Source organism: Lonchura striata, chromosome 2, assembly GCF_050655825.1.
Source record: "Lonchura striata isolate lonStrDom1 chromosome 2, ASM5065582v1, whole genome shotgun sequence".
Lineage (NCBI taxonomy): Eukaryota > Metazoa > Chordata > Aves > Passeriformes > Estrildidae > Lonchura > Lonchura striata.
In genome coordinates, this window is record NC_140704.1 from 36,207,323 (window position 1) to 36,228,371 (window position 21,049).

At 36.2% G+C, this 21,049-nt stretch overlaps 1 protein-coding gene across 9 annotated transcripts in view; it reads right to left on the minus strand.

Moving 5' to 3' along the window:
- Positions 1-21,049, minus strand: part of TBC1D5 (TBC1 domain family member 5) — a 315,956-nt gene that overhangs the window by 265,551 nt on the left and 29,356 nt on the right. The window lies entirely within an intron of this gene.

Consider the following 21,049-nt stretch of genomic DNA (forward strand, 5'->3'; position numbering starts at 1 on the left):
TTCAGGTTCATCAGTAAAAAGACACCATTGCTGATTCTCCTCAGCAAAAGCTTCCTGATCTCCAAAAGGCAGAGATGTGTATGTGGGAAAAAGCATCACAGACTTCTCAAAGTCTTAAGCAAACTTTCTAAGAATCTTTTCTTGGACAGGCTGGAGAAAGGATACTAGAAGTGTGTGTGGTCTTAGTCACTCTGGTTGTAATATGCCTCACTGCTAAAAGTTTAAGGCAAAAACCTGGAAATATTCTGCTCAATTACTTATTCAGCATTTAGAGACTGTGACAATCTCTCAGATGGATTCTAAATAACCTGATTTTTTCAAGGCTTTGGATGAGACAGTTCAACAACTTGGAATGCTGTAAAACAACAGGAGAAGCAGAAAGACTTGTTCTATTTTAAAATAGAATTAAAAGATTTTCTGACAATAAAATTCACCTTTTTTAAAGCAGAGTTACCAGTTCAGTTTATTATAAATATGTCATTAAAGAAATCCATTTTCATTTCAAAATGCATTCTTTGTGCTACCCATTTTAACATTTATGTTAAAACCCCAACATATCACTATTATTGTGCACTTAACTCAGTGTGCACTGAAGAGGAATTTGAAAAGTCCTAAAAATAAATTAATTGGGTTTTCATTTTCATGCAAAATTAAAAAATATTAATTTTGTACATGCAAACAAGATGTAAATATCTTTGTAAATGTAACTACTTTAAAAATGCAGAAATGTACTAATTGTGTCTAGCAATAAATAAATACAGAAGTACTCCAGTAAAAATACAGTTTTTGAAAACCAAATTTACTACAGACACAATCTTTCCTTGGGAACATTAAGAAAGTAAAAAATTGATGATTAATGTCTGTGTAAGTCTTTATGTTCAAATCATGAATAAATGGCTGATTCAAGCTGCAGGAGTAATTTCACTGATTTTCTGTTACTATTAGATCTATGCTTACAGAAATGCCCTCAAATAATAATACAATTATAATAATATAAATTGGCTCCTACTGCCTGCATTTCTATACTGTCATCATTGGCTGCAAATAACAGACACTGATACAATAAAATAACCTTACAGGAAAAATCAAAAAATCCTGTCCCCAGAGACAGCAAGTACCCCTTGACAGAGCTTTGTATATTTTTCTGGCACTAAGATTTTACTTGCTGAAATTTGAACCAATGTGTTCACGGAGCTTTCCTAAAGTTCACAGATCTAGAGCTGATATTCTGCAGATCTCTTTCTGTATTGAAGTCATCTGCGGAAACAAGGTGACTGCGCTTGAATTTTTCATCTGATTCCTTCCTGACCTATAGAAGCATAAAGAAAAAAACAAGTCTGCTGAACAAGATTTAACACAGGAAAACATAGCCCTTTTAATTTTGATTTTAGTCAGCGTGGTCACTTCTCTGATTTTTCTTGAACTAACAATCTGTGTCAAAATACTGTCACTCCTTATGACAAAGATTTCACTTGAAATTCTAAGCTGGGATCCATTAATAGAAAAACAGAAATCAATATTAAAAAACTTGAATTGTTTATTTTCCAAGGATTGGAGGTAGGTTGTATTGACCCTGAATATTCAGAATTCAATGTTATTTGGATGGATGAGGTTAGGAAGATAACTGAGAAGATACTGAAAAATTACTATGTAACTGTTAAGTTATAGCATTCAACATCTACAAGCAAGTCTTTCAACACTATGTGGGGTAAGATGCATTTGTTCACCAGTAGCAGAGACATGAAGGAGAATCTCAACAGCTTTAAGCTGATTACTTTGCACTCTAGTTTATTTTAATATAAATGCAATTTTAAACCTTTGCAGTTCTTTCCCCAAGATGACCAGAAATATAACATGTTAAGTGCTTGAACAATCAGGAGCTCCCTCCTCCCCATCCTTCAGACAGCACACAATGTAAACTTTGAGCTCAACTGTCTGAAACTCTTTTTTTCTTTTCTGAGATGACAATCTAGAATCTTGCAAGCAATGCATATAGAATAGCATTATATTTTATCACCTTCTCAGTTTGGAAAGACAAATATTTTCAGAGTAGGCCTGGTTCTTCTGTCTCAGAGCAAAGGGAGTCCTGATATGCAGCTATATGAGATGATGACTAAGTGTTATTCTCAGTGAAGTGGCATAAAGATACAGCTGCCTTCCTTCCACTAACCCATCTCAGTTCTTTATTTCTTCACCTTTTATCTCAAGTTCAGTTTTTCTCTAACAACAGTCTTAATCTTTCCAGCATTTTGTTTCCTTCCCTTTTTAAAAATCACTCCACTTTCTAAATCTTTTCTCTAGTCCTTCAACTACTTTTCTCTGTCTTAATCTCTTAATGCCAACGCTGGATGCATACAATCATGTATGATCTGTACATGTAATCACCATTTTAAACTAAGACCTTTTGGATAAAAGCAGTAGAAAAGTTTAACAAGTTACGAAGTCAACTGGTATTCAAGTTCATCTCCTCTGTAACTTCAGCAGCAGCTGCAATACAATCCTCAAAACCAGAGGACAAATACTAGTTTTCATACCTTAGAAACAGCTGCTATTCAGAAAGATGAAAGCAAACAAGCTTTTCAAAGGTACATTTACACTCAGAGACACATCACCCCTCATCCTGTTCCTCAGTGGTTTCATCAACCATACCAGAATGTACATTATGTCAATAAAATTCTACATATATCATTGATTTTGCCTATTACATGCATGCAATGAAAAAGGAACTTAACAAATGGGGGAAGGGGTGACTGAGAAAAGTAATTCTCTTTCCAACCTGAGGAAACTTTAGACAAATTTGCCTTTGATAATCGACTGAACAAGCTGCACTGCAAGCATCAAGGGATGGTGCAGGGATATCTAGCAGGTGCTGCAGTTTATCACAAAACCGTCTAAAATAATTGGAAGTGACAACCAGCACTACCACAAATGATTTATTAGTCTTTCACTCAGCTTTTCAGCTTCCTCAGGGCCAGAATAAATAATTTACCAACTCTGTATCTTCCAATCATTAATTCTTCCCTGTGCATCCAAACTACATTTAACTCTGCTGGGTTCAGTGGAATTAAAAACACAATATGAAGACTTTTCCCCCCCCCAAGTATAGTATTATCTGACTTTATCTAAAAGTAAAATTGTCAATCAAAATTTGTATTGGTGATAGAAGGGATTAGAGCTAGCAACTAAAGTTAAGTTACATATATCTGCATATTAAAATGAAAGCTAAACTGACGAGATATCAACAATTAAATGCTCCCAGGGGGTCAGGCGTGTTCTCAAGATATAAAGTACTGATAGTGTCTGAAGTTATTGATGAGCATTGTTTTTCTGATCCACAAACTAACATTAATTACAGACAAACATCTTACATGTCCCACATTGTAAATGCAGGATGAAAACACTGGCTAGGAAACATTTAGAAAATAAATGAAAAAGGAGATGTGTGCAAAATGAAAGGATTAAACATGAACAGAATGATTCTGTAAAAAAGCAATACTTTCTGAGGAAATACACTGAAGATATAAGATTTACATTGTGTTCATATCACAAAAAGAGGAATTAAAAAAAAAGAGTATTATACAAGGCAGAATAAGAAAACAGGAGTATAAAATGGCATAGAACCAAAGTACATTTTCAAATTTAAAAGAGAATATATAAGGTACCATATTCCTATTAATTATGTAGAGAAAGCATAGAGAAAACAAAATCACACCCTAAACCCATTTTTGATGTAAGATAGTCTTCTCTCATTAAATCAGCATCTATGATTAAAACCAAGATCATTTTTGGTACATAATGTATTGCATTGTTAGAGAAGCATCTGTTTGTTGCACAGCAACACATTTTTCAGCTTTAAGAAACTACTGACATAGAAGAAACAACCTAGACTTTGAAAATACAATAATATTTTTGCTTCCAAAACCATTTTGTACTAAAGGGGTTAATAACATTAATGTGCTAATATTCTGCATTCCAAGAGGAGGCTTCAAGCTGTTGGAAACATAGAGAAGAAGAATTTCATAGTACTAACAGCTTTCTTTCTGTCCTATGGGACAGAGACAACTCAAACTTTTAAGTGCTTACAAGAAAACCTCAGTAAAGCTATGAAGGCTAATCAATAGGGCTTTCACCAAATGATAATACAGTCTGAAATAAAATAAATTTGCCATAACAAAAATGCCTTACCCTTTTTCTCAACATTAATCTCAACACAGAGAAAAGTACAGTATGAACTACAAGTCCAAAATAGCTGACATAAAAATATTTGTCCACACTGTTTTAAATGACACAAAAATTTTCACAAACCAGGAAATTTACAACAATTTATTAGAAAGCAATTATCCTATTTCTCAAATCTTAATGGTCCTTTTTAGTAAGACTGTAAAATCTGTACTCTCAATTTTACTCTGTAGTGCGTATTTCCTTTCTTCATTTAAAATGCGAAATCCTCTGCAACCAACCATGTGCAAGCTAAACTCAACCTCTCAACATTTTCAAGAGAATGACACTGTTATAAGGGCTGAGTAATTTCATCACTATGACAGAGGATGTTAAAACAAACCAAAATATCTTTAAAAATGCAATACTGTAAATTAAGCAAAAGTTGGAGAAACTAAATCACAGGCTAGGTATTGGTAAAACCTTAGGTCTCAGTAGACAGAGGGAAAGTACTCTGAGAAGCCTACTAAAGACAAAAATATATTTGATCCCAGCATCAAATCACTAAGTCAAAAGTCATTTGCCATTGCAGTCAGTTTTCTAGATTTATAAGAAAGCATTTACTCTTGACAAATTAAAAAAAATATTGCGAAGTAAGCTGACTGTTCCTTATAGAGTACAGACACAGGTCCTATAAATGAACAGATCCAGGAAGCTATTTTGTCATCTAACTTTTGATGCCAACTAGTTATGGCATATTTCTTGAACAAGTTCAAGGACTTTTTGACTTGGAGAAAAATGGATTTGGACATCAATTCCCTTAATAGAGTCCTGAATACAAGTACGCAATGTATTTCTCTACAGGTCTCTTTACAAACTCATAAAAAACCAAAGAAGTCCCACCATAAAAATCAGTGGAGTCTGTTCATACTCACAGGCAGAAGTGTTTGGAAGTGACAGCTGGTCACAGAAAATAATAGGCTAATCAGAGCCTGAAGTAATTCTGGCAAGAAAAAGGATTCAATATTTGATCTTTTTCTGATTAAAATGCAATTATAGCTATTGATATGATCGTAGACTCTCAAAATGACCTCTCTCACACAAAAATGATTTAGTATTGTTTTAAGTAGACTTTCTTCAAAGATTAAATAAAAAAATTGTCAGAGATTAAAAGAAGGGGGTGAGAAGGATCAAGCCCAAGGAGCAGAATAAATCAGCCTTAATATACGCAATTACAAAGTTTCACTGAAATCTGTGCTGCCTCTAGAAGAATACAAAGTGTACAAGAAATTCTCATACATGGTTTTCAGCATATAAGAAACTAACTGCATTTCTTCATGCTCCTATCAGTTCTGGGTCTATCTATAGCCAATAACGTCTGCTTTATAGAAATGTTCCTAAGCAAGTACTGGGTAAATTCATATTTGAATTTATCCCGAAAGAAGTATCATGTTGGCAAATGCCTGTTTTGACAAAACATCCTCACCTAAGGCATAGGTTCACAGATTTCTTCAGTCACTCTTGGTGTGATTTTTCACCTCCATCAATCTAGTTTCCTTTCCTCACTTTTTTCATCACAGCTATTTGTACATTCTGACAAAACCTTGAGGAAGAAGAAAGAAACACTCAGTTTTGTCTGTATTTACCATTCAGTAAATCTGTCATTTCCACTTTATCAAAAGGAAGTGAGGCAGAGAGGGGCCACAGAGTGTATGCGGCAGTGAGTTAAGGATTGAACTTGTCATCTCCTGTTTCCCACAGCAACACTTTCTGAAGGTATACAAATCAACAGTGCATCCATCATTGCCATTTTGGCAGAAAGCATAGGTTCAACCTCCAAGATTCTCCAGAGCTGCATTTCAACCTGAGCTATCATAAACCATTTTCTGTCCACTACTACAAAAAACACAGCAACCTACAAGGTATGAAAGATAAGCCAAAGTTATGAATCCTGTTGAGTACATATCTGAATAGGAACCCTAAACAACACATTTCCAAGAATGAAACACATGAGGGAGAATTTTATTTAGGAAAATGCTAAGGAGAGCTCTACAATGTCTGTAAAAACCCATGCAAGCTATTAAGTACCTGTTAACTTTTTGACCTATATTAAGGTTAAAATCTAGTATGTGGACTATCCCTAGATGTTTACCTAACATCTGAGACATTGAATTAATTGTAAGAAAGGTTTGAAACCTGCAGAGGATTCTGGGGAAAAGAAAACAAACACACAACCCCAATCCAAACAGTTCATCCCCAGGGGTTTCATCAAAGAAAGTCAACTACATCAACTTAGAAATACTTGACAAAAAAATTACAAAAATGGCCCCTTTTCCCCCTTCTTTTGAATGAGGTTACTTTTGTTTTATTTTCAGTTTTAATATTCAAATCACTCAGCCCAGTTAAACCAGCAATGTGTAAAATTCTAATTTTCAAGCCAAAAAATCATTATTGCAGCTCAGATATTCAGGTCCATTTTTCTGTAAAGTCTGTTTTTCTTTCCACACATAGTGATTATCCTCACGACTGAAATAGATGAAAAAAACTGAGGTAAGATAGGAAATGACATTTGCTCAGACTTCTTAGCTAAGGAGTCAGCAGGGCTCACTGGAAAAACGTTAAACTACATTTGAAGAGGGACATAGCCAGGCTTGACAGACATGAGGTGTGAGAAGGGAAACGTATAGCAACCACCAAAGTAGCAAAAGCTTAAGAGAGGATACCATCAGTATCATACAAGAATCCAAAGGCACAATCACAACACAGGACGAGGGGGTGTATCTTTTCAAATACTTTCTAGAAAGTGCTATAAAGCAATGCAAGCAGTATGGGAAACAAATCGGAAAAATTAGAGAACTGTGTGCAGTCAACAGGGCTTTGGTCTCAATGAGATTACAGCGACATGGTAGGAACACTCCTGACTGGAATGTTGTCATGATGGATTACACACTGTTTAGGAGAAGCAGATCAGGAAGGTGCTGTGGTGAAGTTGCCCTTTATGTGAGACAACACAAGAAATGCATTCAGTTCTGTCGTGGGATGGATGATGAGTGAGTTGAGATCTTATGGGTTAAGATAAAAGGGCAGACTAGCATAGGTGACACTGCTGTGGATGTCTGCTACAGGACACCTGACCAGGACAAGGAAATAGTTGAAGTCTTCTAGAGGCAGCTTCAAAGATACAGGCCCGGGTTCTTGGGATCTTAAACTACCCTGAGGTGTACTGGAGAAGGAACACAGCAAAGCACTAACAGTCCAGGAGGTTCCTGGAAAAGCACTGATGAAAACTGTGTGAGACATGTAGTCAGAGGATCCCAAAAAGAATGGTGTGCTGGCTGCCCAGTCTTATCCTAACAGGGAATGCCTTATTGGTGGTGGGGGCAGCCTTGGTTTCACTGACAAGACCAGACCTCAGGAATCTCTGACCCAAGAGACCAGGGTAAAGGAATGTTGGAAGGAAGGCTTTCCATTGGTCAAGGAAGATTGGATTAGAAAACACCTAGCAAAACGTGACATCAAGAAGCCCATGGGCCCTGGCAGGAGGCATCCAGGAGTGCTGAGAGAGCTAGACAACACCACAGCTAGGCTGCTCAACTCACAGTCATCTCTGAAAGGTCATGACCATCGGAGGTGTCTGAAGGCTGGAAGAAAGCAAAGGTCACCCTGGTCTTCAAAAGGGGCAAGAAGTAGGACCCAGGGAGCTACTGGGCAGGCAGCCTCACCTCAGTCCCTGGGAAAGTGATGGAGCATCTCACGCTGGAAATCATCTCTATCCACATGAATAACAAGAAGCTGATCAGGAGTAGTCAGTATGGATTCCGTGAAGGTAAATTATGCTTAACCAACCTGACTTCCTTCTGTAGTGAAATAAATACCTGGGTGGATGAGGGGAGAGCAGTGAGTATTGTCTACCTTGACTTCAGCAAGGCTTTCCACACTGTCTCTCACAATATCCTCATGGGCAAACTCGGGAAGTGCGGACTGGATGAGTCAACAGTGGGGTGGATTTGGAACTGGCTGAACCAGAGGGTTGTAATCAGTGGCACAGAGTTCAGCTGGAGGCCTGCCACTACTGGTGTTCCCCAAGGTTCACTACTGGCCTCGGTATTGTTTAACTTGTTCATCAGTGACTCGGATGAAGGGGCAGATGCCTCCCAGCAAGACCACTGATGACACAAAGGCTGTGAGAAGTGGCTGATACTCCAGAGCTGTGCAACCCTTCAAAAGGACCTGAACAGGCTGGAGAGATGAGAAGGGAAGAACTTTCTGAAACTCAAGAAAGACAAATGCAAGTTCCTGCACTTGGGGAGGAATAACCCCATGCATTAGCACAGGCTGTGGGCCAACCTGCTGGAAAGCAGCTCTGCAGAGGAGGACCTGGGGGTGCTGTTGGACAGCAAGCTGTCCATGAGCCCGCAGTTTGCCCAAGAAGGCCAAGGGAATCGTGATGTGCATTAGAAAAAGAACTGTCAGCAGAGCAAGGGAGGTGATCCTGCCCCTCTACTCAGCCCTGGTGAGGACAAACCTGAAGGGCTGTATCCAGTTCTGGACTCCTTTCAGTAAAAAAAAAAGACATGGAGCTCCTGGGGTGGGTCCAGTAGAAGATGGTAAATATGATTAAGGGACTGAAGCATTTCTCTAATAAGGAAAGGGGAGATAATAATGAGAGTTGGGCCTGTTCAGCCTCAAGAAGGGATGACTGAGAGCAGACCTCATTAATATACTTAAGTATCTGAAGACAGGGTGTCAAGAGGATGGAGCCAGGCTCTGTTCAGTGTTGCTGAGCAATAAGACAGAGAGGCAATGGGCAAAAACTGATGTACAAGAAGTTCCACTTGAACATGAGGAAGAACTTTACTGTGTGAGTGACCAGGCACTGGGACACAGAGATTGTGGAGCCTCCCTCACTGGAGATATTCAAGAACCATTTGGATGCACCATGTGCCCTAGAATGACTCTGCTGGAGCAGTGAGATTGGACCAGATGACCCACTGTGTTCCCTACCAGGGGGGCTCAGTCTGTAATTTGGGTAAAAAAGGCTTATCATTTAGTAGTAGAAGCAGGCCTCGTTCACGTTGTCCACATATTGAGGGATATCTAGCCCATCCATGAAATAAGGCAGCTATAAGTATATACCAAAACCAGCATATGCTGTGACCTTTTCTGCATTCTGCACAAACAAGCATCACACAAACCACTTCATTTTGCTACTTCATACAACAAATAAAAGACACAGTAATTTTGCAGTGAAAAATCACTCTCTATGTAAAGAAATGTTCAGACTTAGGGAGCAGCATACTCTCATAATCAACATAACAAAAGCAGCATAAGAGAAAGCAACTCAACTTCTAATCACGTTTTAGCTAACAGGTTGGTAGACACAACCATATGGAACAAGTAACGCCTCTTATCTGAATGAATGGAATGCACTTCAGCTGTGTGTTTGCTATTCTTAAATTATTAAGATTATGGGCGCACTATCTACTTGAGAACAATGTAAGAAAACTAGAACATTGCAACTTCCAAAGCTCAAATACAAGATGTCTAACATGCTTTAACTGTTCAATTGTAAAAACTTTAGAAAGAAAAAAGATATACCATTAAAATTCAGTTGTAGTTCTAACAACATTATCTTTTAAAAATGTAGCTGAAGGCAAAAGACTGAAAAACACTGAATATCAGAAAATGAAACCTTGCATCATAGGGCTTATGACAATTCTACTATGCGACCCCGTCCTCCTCCAGTCTTCCTTCCATGTATTTAATAATCTGTTAGCAGAAAATTTTGTGGAATTTGCTGTCAAAAAGAAATAGTGAGGATGATCATGTTTTCACAGAAGCAATGTTAATAATGCATGAGGAAATGCAAAATATTTAGTTGCAATTCTCTGAGCTATTTAGCAAAATATTCACTAATCTTTTGCTTCACATACAGGATTTGGGTAAAAAATAAATCCCCAAATTCTTTCTACCTATTCAGATAAATTCCTAATATCAATTAAGCAAGTAATTATTATTTTTACTTACTCCATATATTCTCCCTTTTTCCCCTCTTGAAAAGGCTCTATTTCTTCTTACCTTTATCAAAAAAAACTCTTAGTGGAACAGTTCCTTGGGTAACACTCCCTACAATTTCCATCACATTTGCAAGACCTGGTCCTCCTTGTGCAGTTTAACCTTGCCCGGTTAAAGGAACAACATAGCATGGATCAAGCAATCCATGAAGTTTTCTGAAGTGTGTGGACCACAAGTTCATGACACAAATTATTAAGGAGCTATCGAGGGGAAGACTTTCTGTTGGATCCCATACTTACACACAAGGAATAACAGATTAAGGACATAGAAGCTGGAGACAACCTTAGCTGCAGATGTGGAATTCTGCATTCTGAGAGGAGGTAAGAAAGAAAACATCAGGATCATAAGGCCAGATTTCAGTAGAGGAGACTGACCTGTTCAGGGATCTGCTTATAAGACTCACATGGCAGATGGTTATAGAGACAAGGGTCCAGGAAAACTTAATTGTCAGGGATGTCCTCCTTCAATCTTAAGAACAGTACATGCCAAACACCACGGAAATGAGCAAATGTAGTAGAAGACCTAAATGGCTGAACAAGCAGCAGCTGGCAGAACTCAAATACAAAAACAAATTATACAGGAGATGGAAGCAGGGACACACAAACTGAGCTGAAGTAATATGCGAAGGGGTGTACAGATCACAGCAGGGTCCCAAGGACCTCAGCAAACAGCATGCCACCACTCTATTCTTCTACTGAAGAATAGCACAAAGGAGGATCCATGGATTTACAAGCTGGTCAGCCTCACATCAATCAGCAAAAATAATTACACCACATGCCACATTACAGGCTGAGAGCCAAGGATCTGCAGATCTTTGCAGAAAAGAACCCAAGCAATCTAGTGGACACAATGCTGAACATGAGCCGACAATGAGTACTCAGAGCAAAAGAGGTCAAGATCATTAGGAGGCATTTTACTGCAAAGTCAAGGGAGGTGATTCTTCCTCTTTAGACAGCACTGGTGATATCCTTCTGGAGTACTCAATATAGTTTTGGGTTACCAGTATAAGAAAGACATGGACCTAAATGCAGTGCACCTAGCAGAGGGTCTGAAAGGTGATTAAGAGTTTGAAGCATGTGAAATACGAACAGATATTGAGAGAACTGTGATTGTCCAGTCCATAGAGGAGAATGCTCTGATGGCAAGGAGTGCAGAATATTTGGCCTAATTCATTTAAGTGGCAACCAGTCAACAGACAAAAGTTAATGGATATGAATACAAGGAAACTAATTTAAAAATATGAATAATTTCTTTTACTTATAAGATAATCAAAGACTGGAACAGATTGTCCAGAACAGTTGTGAAGGCTCCACCTTTGCAGATATTCAAAACCTAATCTCCTTAAGAACCTGCTCTAACCAACCCTGTACTGAGATAAGTTGTTGCACTAGATGATCTCTAGTGGAATCTTCTGACCCTAAAGATTATGTGACTCTGTAATTTGATTTATGGGAAAGCATAAAAGGTTTTGCTCAAGTTATTTATATACAACACTAGCATTAAAAATATATATATACATTTTCAAATATTGTTAAGCACAGTTTTCTGTTATTTTTAAGGCTCTGAAAGAATCATGTGAGCAAAACACTGTACCTGATAGCATGACCTTAATGAAATAATTGCATTAAAATATTTCTTTGACATCAAAATATATATATTCACATGCATTGACACATATTTTGCATCTAACCAGAGCATGAGTTTTGAATACAGAGGATTTGAACATTCATTCATGTTTGTACTAGAACAGCAGAAGAACTAGAAGAAATGTTTTGTAGGGAAAAATTTAGGTAAATGTTGAAAACTTACAAGATAGAAGAACTAATAGAGATGCATATGAGAAAAATTGCAAGATAAAATTTTAATTCCTGTACACAGGATGTCAACTAAGCCTTATAAATTACACATACATTTTTACTTTAAGACAACTTTGGAACACTGAAGAAACAATGCATCACAGAGAACTTACTAAAGAAAAGCCCTATCATATTGAGACAAACAATTTTTCTTTCCCCAATAATACAGGCTTTTTTTCTGCATTATTTTTTCTGGTGTCTAAAAGTTTTTAAAACAATGTACTTTCTGAAGAAGATCACCATAGAAATGAGTAAATTAGAATTAAAAGTAACCAAACATATTATAATTTGCAGTCCTGCTATTGTAAAACACAGAGAGAGAAATCTGAGAGACAGTAATCGATTCATACCAGTGCATTTTGGGAGTCTGGCAGCAGTATTGTTCTCACCATTCCTAAGCACTTGGTCTGAGTACTGCTTCACAACTGGCCCCTCCCCCTTCAACTATCTTTTTTTCACTCCTTCCTTGAACTAGCACTTATGTAATAAGATCAGAAAATTAATAAAGTTTAAAACTAACTTAGCAAAAGAATGCCTGTATGCACAAGCAGCAGACTGATAAAAGTGATCAAAACACATGGCTAGTGAAGGGAGCTTAGCAAGGCTACCTTCTTCAGTACCTCAAGTGGTTCTCCCAAAAAGTCATCATTATGCTTCAGTTTAGATTGCACAGTAGCATTTATTCAAACAATAACTAACTAATCTTTCCCAGAACAAAGGTAGCTGAAAAAGCACTTAATATTGATCTAGAAAGGATAAAATGCTCATGTTATCCATATCATTTGCATTTTCAGTGAAGGCAAAATTTCATTATTAAGTAGTAGCCAGACAACTTTTTTCGTTCACTTGCTCTCATAAACTGAAGTTGCCAAAGTAATTTTGATATTGCAAATTGAAAGCATAAAGGTGCACAATCTCTCCTAAAAGATAAATGTGCAAAGAACTAGGAACCTCTGGTTCCTACTGAAAGAATCTACTTTGAGATTTGAATGCTTTAAAGGGAAAAAAAGAAAAGAAACATGAAAACCACTCATCTCTTAGGTTTTTTAATTTTAAAAAAATTAGTCCTTATAAAATGTTTTCCAAAATTTCCATTAGCAACAACTGTGAAAGCTGAGCCGCATCTCCTCCAAAATTGCAAACTTACACTTTATTGGTTTGCATTTAGCTGTTTAGCAATATTGCCTTCCTGAGGTAAGCTTAATCCCATAATTAACAGTTTTATATCATTAATAGGCCTTTCTTCTCATTTAGAGCATTTTTCCACATAATCTTTTCATACTGTTGGTTCACAGAGCAAAATATCTACCTTTTTGCTTATTAATTTTTCAGAGCTTGGCTCTGTCCCAAGCCACCACCAACACATTCACCTTAATTCTCTCAAATTAAATAACTTCAACGAACTCAGTTCAAGATCAGGATTCCTTTTCCATAAGGACCAGAATGAACTTTCCTTTGGAACTCTAATTTACCCTTTTTCTACAGTGCTGACATATACCTTAAGGCAAGACTACCAAAACAGTCCTCTGGTCAAGATTATCCAGTAATTTTTAAAAAAATCACTGCTGCAAATTTACAGAAAGAAGTCAGAACAGAAAAAGGGAAAAGATCTTTCAAAAACAGCCGTAGTCTGTAAAGAAATTAGCATGAATGACTGTAGGGAAAATATCAGCAACAGACTTTGAAGAAATCTGGCTTGGGTCACTGAAAAGAAAACAGAGGCAGATGCTAGGCTGCCTAGCCCAGGTCACTGCAGGGAGAACAACAGCTGGTTATGCGAGTCTTGCCTGGGACTCATAGTTGGTGCTTGATTCTGCTACACAATTATTCAATACCTCCTTGATTATTTTAGTGTAGGAGAAAAACTGAAAATGAGATGGATTTTCTTTATGGTGGAACTATAACAAATTGAACTATTTATTTAGTAACAACACTTTTCTTCTGTGAATATCCCACAAAAGTGTTCAAATGTGGACTGGCTACACAAATTTTCCTCTGAAATATAAGTAAAGAGTTTTTGAAGTGCTCTACCAAGTTATCAATATTTTAAGAGCACTCATAAAAGCTGTTTCATAATAGTGTAGATACTTTCAAGACCATCTATATTCACTCCATATTAACTGTAGTATATTTTAAGACATTTTATTTTCACATTCAAATGGGGGTAAGAAGGAGTGTCCCTCTGATCACTGTATCCATAATCACTTTTAGCTGACAGTTAAGAAACTCCTTTTTATAACCCACCAAGCAATGTTCATTTCAACTTAGGGGGAGTTCATCCACCCAAGGCTTTTATTAAAACCTCTACCATTGTAATTTCTGGATTATGTTACAGAAAACTGAACTCACATTACAGATACTGGTAAGCAAAAGGGAATTTTTAAACAGAATTTTTCCATGATTGCCCAGCTCACCATTTCATGACTCATGCATTCCTTCCAATCATATTATTCATCACTCCTTTTCATGAAGGCAAGAAATTATAAATGATTACCATCTTGATTTGTCTGAGCACAGAAAAAAATATCTTTAGAATCAATGGACAACTCTACTCCATAGATCAGCTAGTTATTCAAAATGTGTTTCACTAAAAATGCAGAATACGCCTTCAGATGTGCCTGTAGTTTTACTAATTGTTCCAAGAATGTACAGCATGCACGTGCAAACAATAAAGGCTCTCTCTAAGAAAGAGTCTTAAGAATAGCACTTTTTTTAGGTGATTAAAGAGAAACAAAAGATTTAATTTTTTTTGAGGTTGTTACCAAAATAAACTTCTTAATTCCAAGTTATTCACTCTCAGGTAGTACAGGTATTTATTAAGAACAAGTAGGCACAGCAAGGCAAACTCTTCAGAAATTGTGAAGGAAACTGTTAAGAAAATTACCTTTTGAATCAACTGAAAAATAGATATCTTAGATGCACCAGGGCAAGGAGTTTTCTAGCAGAGAAACTAAAACAAACTGTATAGAAAATGAACTGTATAGAAATAGAAAAAAGTTAAAAAGTAAATGTAAAAGTTCAAATCATCTGAATTTGAACTTACAAAAGTCAAGTTTTGTAGTGCTAATGAAACTTAAAACCTTTTGTATGACATGTTGGAAGTGAGATAAATATATTTAAATGGGAGTGTCCCAGATGCCTTGGATCTTTTAAAAATTTGGTCAACTGAAATATGGCACTAACTTCACACATAGTCTGACACACAGAAACATGAGAATCAATATAAACAACAATAAAGAAAGAAAGAATAATAAAGCTCTTCACACTTAATATTTTTGCTGGTTTTGTAACTACTGTAAGAGATCTTTTTAATGTTTGCTTATCCTCACAACAGAGTAAGGAATGTTAAATCCAGCTATAACCATACGTCAAATGCAAGTGCCTGGGATAATAATGAATTAGCCTAAAATTAATGTTTACTAAATATAATGCTTTAGAGAATATATTCATAATCTATCAGCTTGTCGCAAGTTACACTTGAATGTTTACAAGATCAGAATTTCAGCTGAAAGGAAAAACCTATTTCAATAAAGTCCCCACACTAGGCATAGCCTCCTTCACTGAATTTCTTGACATTCACTATATCCCTAGTAAAATGTTAGAAGCTCTTTCTGGTAGGCATCTTAATGCATATGGTAAGATATTATACCTACACTTAGTAGGACAAGGTATGCTGGTGGTATTCTACAAGTGTGCTAACTTGTAGAATAGTGTAACTAGGGGAAGTTACACTAGAAAAACTGATTTTTAGCTTCTCTCAGGACTGGAGACAGAATTAACAAGACTACGATACTCTGACTACTACCACACTGCTACTAAGTTGAATCCAAGGTAGATGTGCCTTGTCAGCATAGAAAAAGTTGCAAAGTGCTCTTTATCTAGACATCACCAAATTCATTAAAACATACTTCAGTAAGAAACAGAATCAGCAAAAGCATGTGGGATTTCAGGCTGATAAACTCAACAAGATATGTTTCTCAAGTTGCTAATCATCTATTAGGTGCTACCCATTTTGCCACAGTTAAGAGAAATAAAAAACTCCCCACCAAATATTGCTTAAAGTTTATATAATATTCACTACCATTACTGAAATATAACTAGTTACTGTAGTTCTCATGAGGATTTATTTCACTGCTTGCAAAATAGGAGATATTTCATCTCCCGGAAATACACCATAATATATGGAGAGTTTATGTCAGGTGACTTTATGAATATCCTATAGAAGAAGTGAGAAGGGGAGATACTGTAAAATCAAAAAATATTAGATTTCAGTTAACACTGTGAACATCTGAGAAGCCATGTTTTGCATAAAAATACAAAACAATGGTAACAATGCAAACAGAACAATTTACAATGTGAATGTTGAATCATGCAGATATACCTTTTAAAGTTCTTTCAGATAAAAAGGTTAACATCTATCATACAGTGAAAACTATGTAAATAAATGCACAAATATTGTTGTAAGTAGGTAGATATTTTGATAATATAATAGAAAGATTCAACTCTGTAATTGCTTTCAGATGTCCAACACAAATAACCCACCATTTCTACCAGCATTAAGCCTGGAAAATCCTACCATCATAATATTGCTTACTATGGTTACATAATTTCCCTCAAATTCTCATTGTCCTATAGCTGCAGCCTCCCTATGGGATCCTTAGTTTGAGTCAGGAACAACTGTTTTTTCCTTGGACCATGCTGTAGAGTGCAATCATGGACTAGGCCTGGTAGTGTACTTATTCCCTCTTGCAGACATTCTCTTTCTAGGCAGTGCTGCAAAGATTTTTCTGTGAAACACAATGAATTTCTACTACCTTGAGGCTTCTTGTTTTGTTAGGTCTTTTAACTAAGGTCTTACTAATATCCATATTTCATGTGAACTTATTTTTTAAATAATATCCGCAATATCTCTTTTTAAAATACCAGACTTCCATTAATGGCAGTTCAGATCAATCCTACATCCCTTAATACAGACTTCCAAAATGCATCACAAAGCAGCTATCCTATAAAATTAAACAGAACTTGAATATTCATTTTACAAAACCAATGCATGTTTGGTCACAAATACTGGATTATTTTTCTAGTATTTCCTTCTTTTCATACTTGTAAAGTTTGATTTGAGAGAGTGCTGATCCCTATTCTTTGAAGCAAGCTAGCATCATTAGGATGACAAAATCAAGTCTTATTGTGGCAAGAAGAAACATCATTTAGTGTCAACAACACACTGCTATTGATTTGAACTCCTCCTTGCCTCACGGGTGAAAATAACAAGCTCTACACACAGACTCTCTAAGCATACCAATAGAGGAAAGAGGCAAGAAAAATACTAAAAATGGCTGTATTAAAGATACAACAGGAAATATATGAGTCATGAGATGCAAATTCTTTTATCTGTATGAAACAAATTGAAGAAGAGCTTAATATGGCTTCTGCAATTTCTATGCAGTTAGATTAGAACAGAAATATACCTACCAATAATATACCAGATTTAGGCTTCCCAACCAGTATCTCCTAACTGTTCAGTACTCTCTGTGAAACAAGTCAGCTTCATGTTCATTATCTAATACTCACTAATCATTTTTCTAAAATGTCGCCTTATTTTAGCATCCTGGTTCACCATTTCAGCAGAAATTATCCTTTAACAATACTGGTAGGATCTTACTAAAAGCAGAGCTAAGAAACTGTCAACACAGCCAAGTTGACTCTTCTTATTTCTGAACAGAATCCAATTCAGAAACAAGAAGTATCCTTTTTAAAAGACACAAAAAAGAATAAGTCCATGGTCATGCAACATCAGTAGAAATACCACTTTGCATAGTGCCCTGGTTTTGGTTGCAATAGAGTTCATTTTCTTCATCAGGAGATGGTATGGAGCTGTGTTTTGGATTTAGGATGAAAATAATGTTGGCAATACATTGATGTTTTTGTTGTTGTTAAGCAATGCTTAGACCAAGTCAAAGGACTTTCCAATGTCTCCCACTCTGCCAGTGTGGAGGTGCACAAGAAGCTGGGAGTCAGCACAGTCAGAACAGCTGATCCAAAGTGGCCAAAGGGATATTCCATACCACAGAACATAATGACCAGTATATAAACTGGGGGAAGTTGACTAGAAGCAGCTACTGCTCAAGGACAGACACAAGCTGGGGGACAGTCAGCAGGTGGTGAGGAATTTCATTTTTTTTAACAATTATTTTTCTTTTATTCCTCCTCTCTGTTTTTTCTCTTCTTATTACTATTTTTATTATATTTTACTTTATTTCAATTTTTATTTCAATATCTCATGGGTTTTATTATTTTTCAATTCTACGCCTCATCCCATCACGGCAGAGAGGGGAATGAGTGAGGGGCTGCCAAGTACTTGGTTGCCAGCTGGGTTAAACCACAAGAACACTCAATAGCTCCTTTTCTAGAACTTAAAGCTATGCATTTGAGTAAATCTGCAAACTAAATATGTAGTGAGATAAAATACTGCTCATGTTGTCTAACTGCACCCAAAATTTAAACTATTTTCAAACATTTTGGTAGCATCAATTTAGCATGCTAGAATTCCATAGTCTTTCTCAAAACACGAACAAAGTAATATACACAGCATATAAAATTACTTCAAGATAACTTTGTTGTTAAAAATACTTAAGTACAGGGAACAAAGCTATTTTCATACCACATCCAGAAAATGGATGAGGTGTGAAAGAAATCTCTTGTTTAATGTGACCTTTGGCTGTACTTTCACTTGTCATCATTATGAAGTAGCTACTCTCAGTGCCAGCACATAAGCTGCGTTATATTATCCCATAACAGTAGTAGCACATCTTTCAGGGAGTGTTTCATACTTCAAGAAACTGGTGGCAGAATACACTGACAGCACTTACCTTTGTAGCTGCTTATAATAGGTCTTATTCAAGAATAAGACCTCATTTACAAAAGGAAATAAGAGGGTACTAAATTTCAGAGAGCATATCGCATAAACTAGGATATGTTGAGGAACTCCCTTGGAGTTCTCAGCTTCAGTGAAAACATTCAAATAAGGAGAAATGTAAATTTCACATTGGAACTCTGCCCCAAATAATAATATTCAGAGCTTTGTTACTGTGCACAGAGCAAAAATACTGCATCATTAAGATCCGCAACATACTTGACTTTTCTTAACGCATGTAATTAAGAAAATATTTCTGGAAAGCAAATGAATTTGAAATTCAAGTAAGATTAATAGAACAAATACGGCGAATTTACGTTTTATACAATGGTAGTAAGCTGCAGAATAAAAATCAGTAGCTATCATTATCTAAAGCTGTTCATCTAACACCACAGAGAGAAAAACTATTGATACACACTGTACACACATTTTTATCCATGTATATAAATCAAAGGAAACAGCTTCCTTTAAGGCAAGCATATGAAGATACTAAAGCAAGATACAAATTAAATATTCATACATTCAATATTTCAAAATAAGGAATTTGGATATACACATGCATAATTTAAGTTCTATAGTGAAACCTGTCTACAGAGGCCATTTCTACTGTATTTCAACAGCATTGAAACTTGAAATGTACAATGCAGCCTTTCCGTGCTATGTTAAAACTTTAAAGTATATAGTAATTCATTTCAAGCACTAAACAGAATAAAGGCCACATTATGCACACGACACTTCTGCAGAGGAACTACTGCTTTGCCCTATTCTTTACAGCTCTGAAACAGGGCTGTCAGTCCTGCAAGATGCTTTTGGACTGGCTGAGGTACTCTCTGGGAACTGAGGCCAAACAGGCAACTTCAGGAACAAGGTGGCTCACTGGCCCTGAAGAGCCCATCAGTCAGAACCAACTCCAAGTCAGATTCTGATCCCAGGCACCAGTTTTAAACTCTGTTGAGCTGGTGCCCACAACTAAAGCCTGAAACTGGCCCCTTACACTGCCCTTATACACTCACTCCAGCCTCTATGGAGCAAAGATGGTATTTCAGACCTTTCTGATTGGCAGAGGAAAGGAACACAAAAACTGGTTTCACACTATGTTGTGCACTAGAAATGATTCTTTGTGATCACAGAACCTAGTTCTTTGTGATCACAGAAAGTAGTTTCTGTACAATAACACAGGCATGTTAAATTTGAAAACCTTATAAATTCCTATGCATTCAAAAAACACTTGGAGAAAAAAAACCCTTACTATCCACCTTCATTCCATCAATATATATCTCCGTCTCTAAAGACACCAGCATTCCTCGCCATGTATTCCTCCCCCATCTTGCTACTTTAAAAGAACTCTCCATATGGGTAACTAATGTGAATATTTTATTTTCTTATTAAAAGTTAAATGTATTAGTTCAAACATCAAAAGCCTCATTTTAAAAGCATTCATTTTACTGGGACAAAAATATACATTAACTTGAAGAATAATTAAAGAGTACTTATTAAGAGGAAATAAAACTACTCTATTTCTACAGTTTAAAGTAGATGTTTATCTTTACCCCTTAAAGGTCATTCATTTGATCTTGACACACCTATGAAATCATAGAGGCAAAAGCTAAGTAAGTAGAAAAGTGGTATTGAGGAATATAAAACTAAACAAAATTAGTATCTACATGGTAAATTACTTCATTGAAAACCATCTATGGATTCTGCAAAGAATATACTTTTGCCTTAGAGCTAGTACTTTAATTTTCAAGAACTAAGAAAAAAAAAATCAAAACTAGTCAGTAACAATGCAGCGTCGAAAAGCAATAAACTCAAAATTAAGTTATAAATAATTTAAAGCATGTCATGAAGATGTATTAATAATTCATCAGATAAATAATTTACTAAATAATCAAATAAATAAATAATGAAATACATAAATAAATCAGCAAATAAATAATTCTGCAAAATAACCTAAACAATAAGTCACTAAAACAAATGACAAACCTACAAAACTACAATGATTTTCTAAATTCTGATAGTTTTAAATAAACAAATGTATATAAACTAG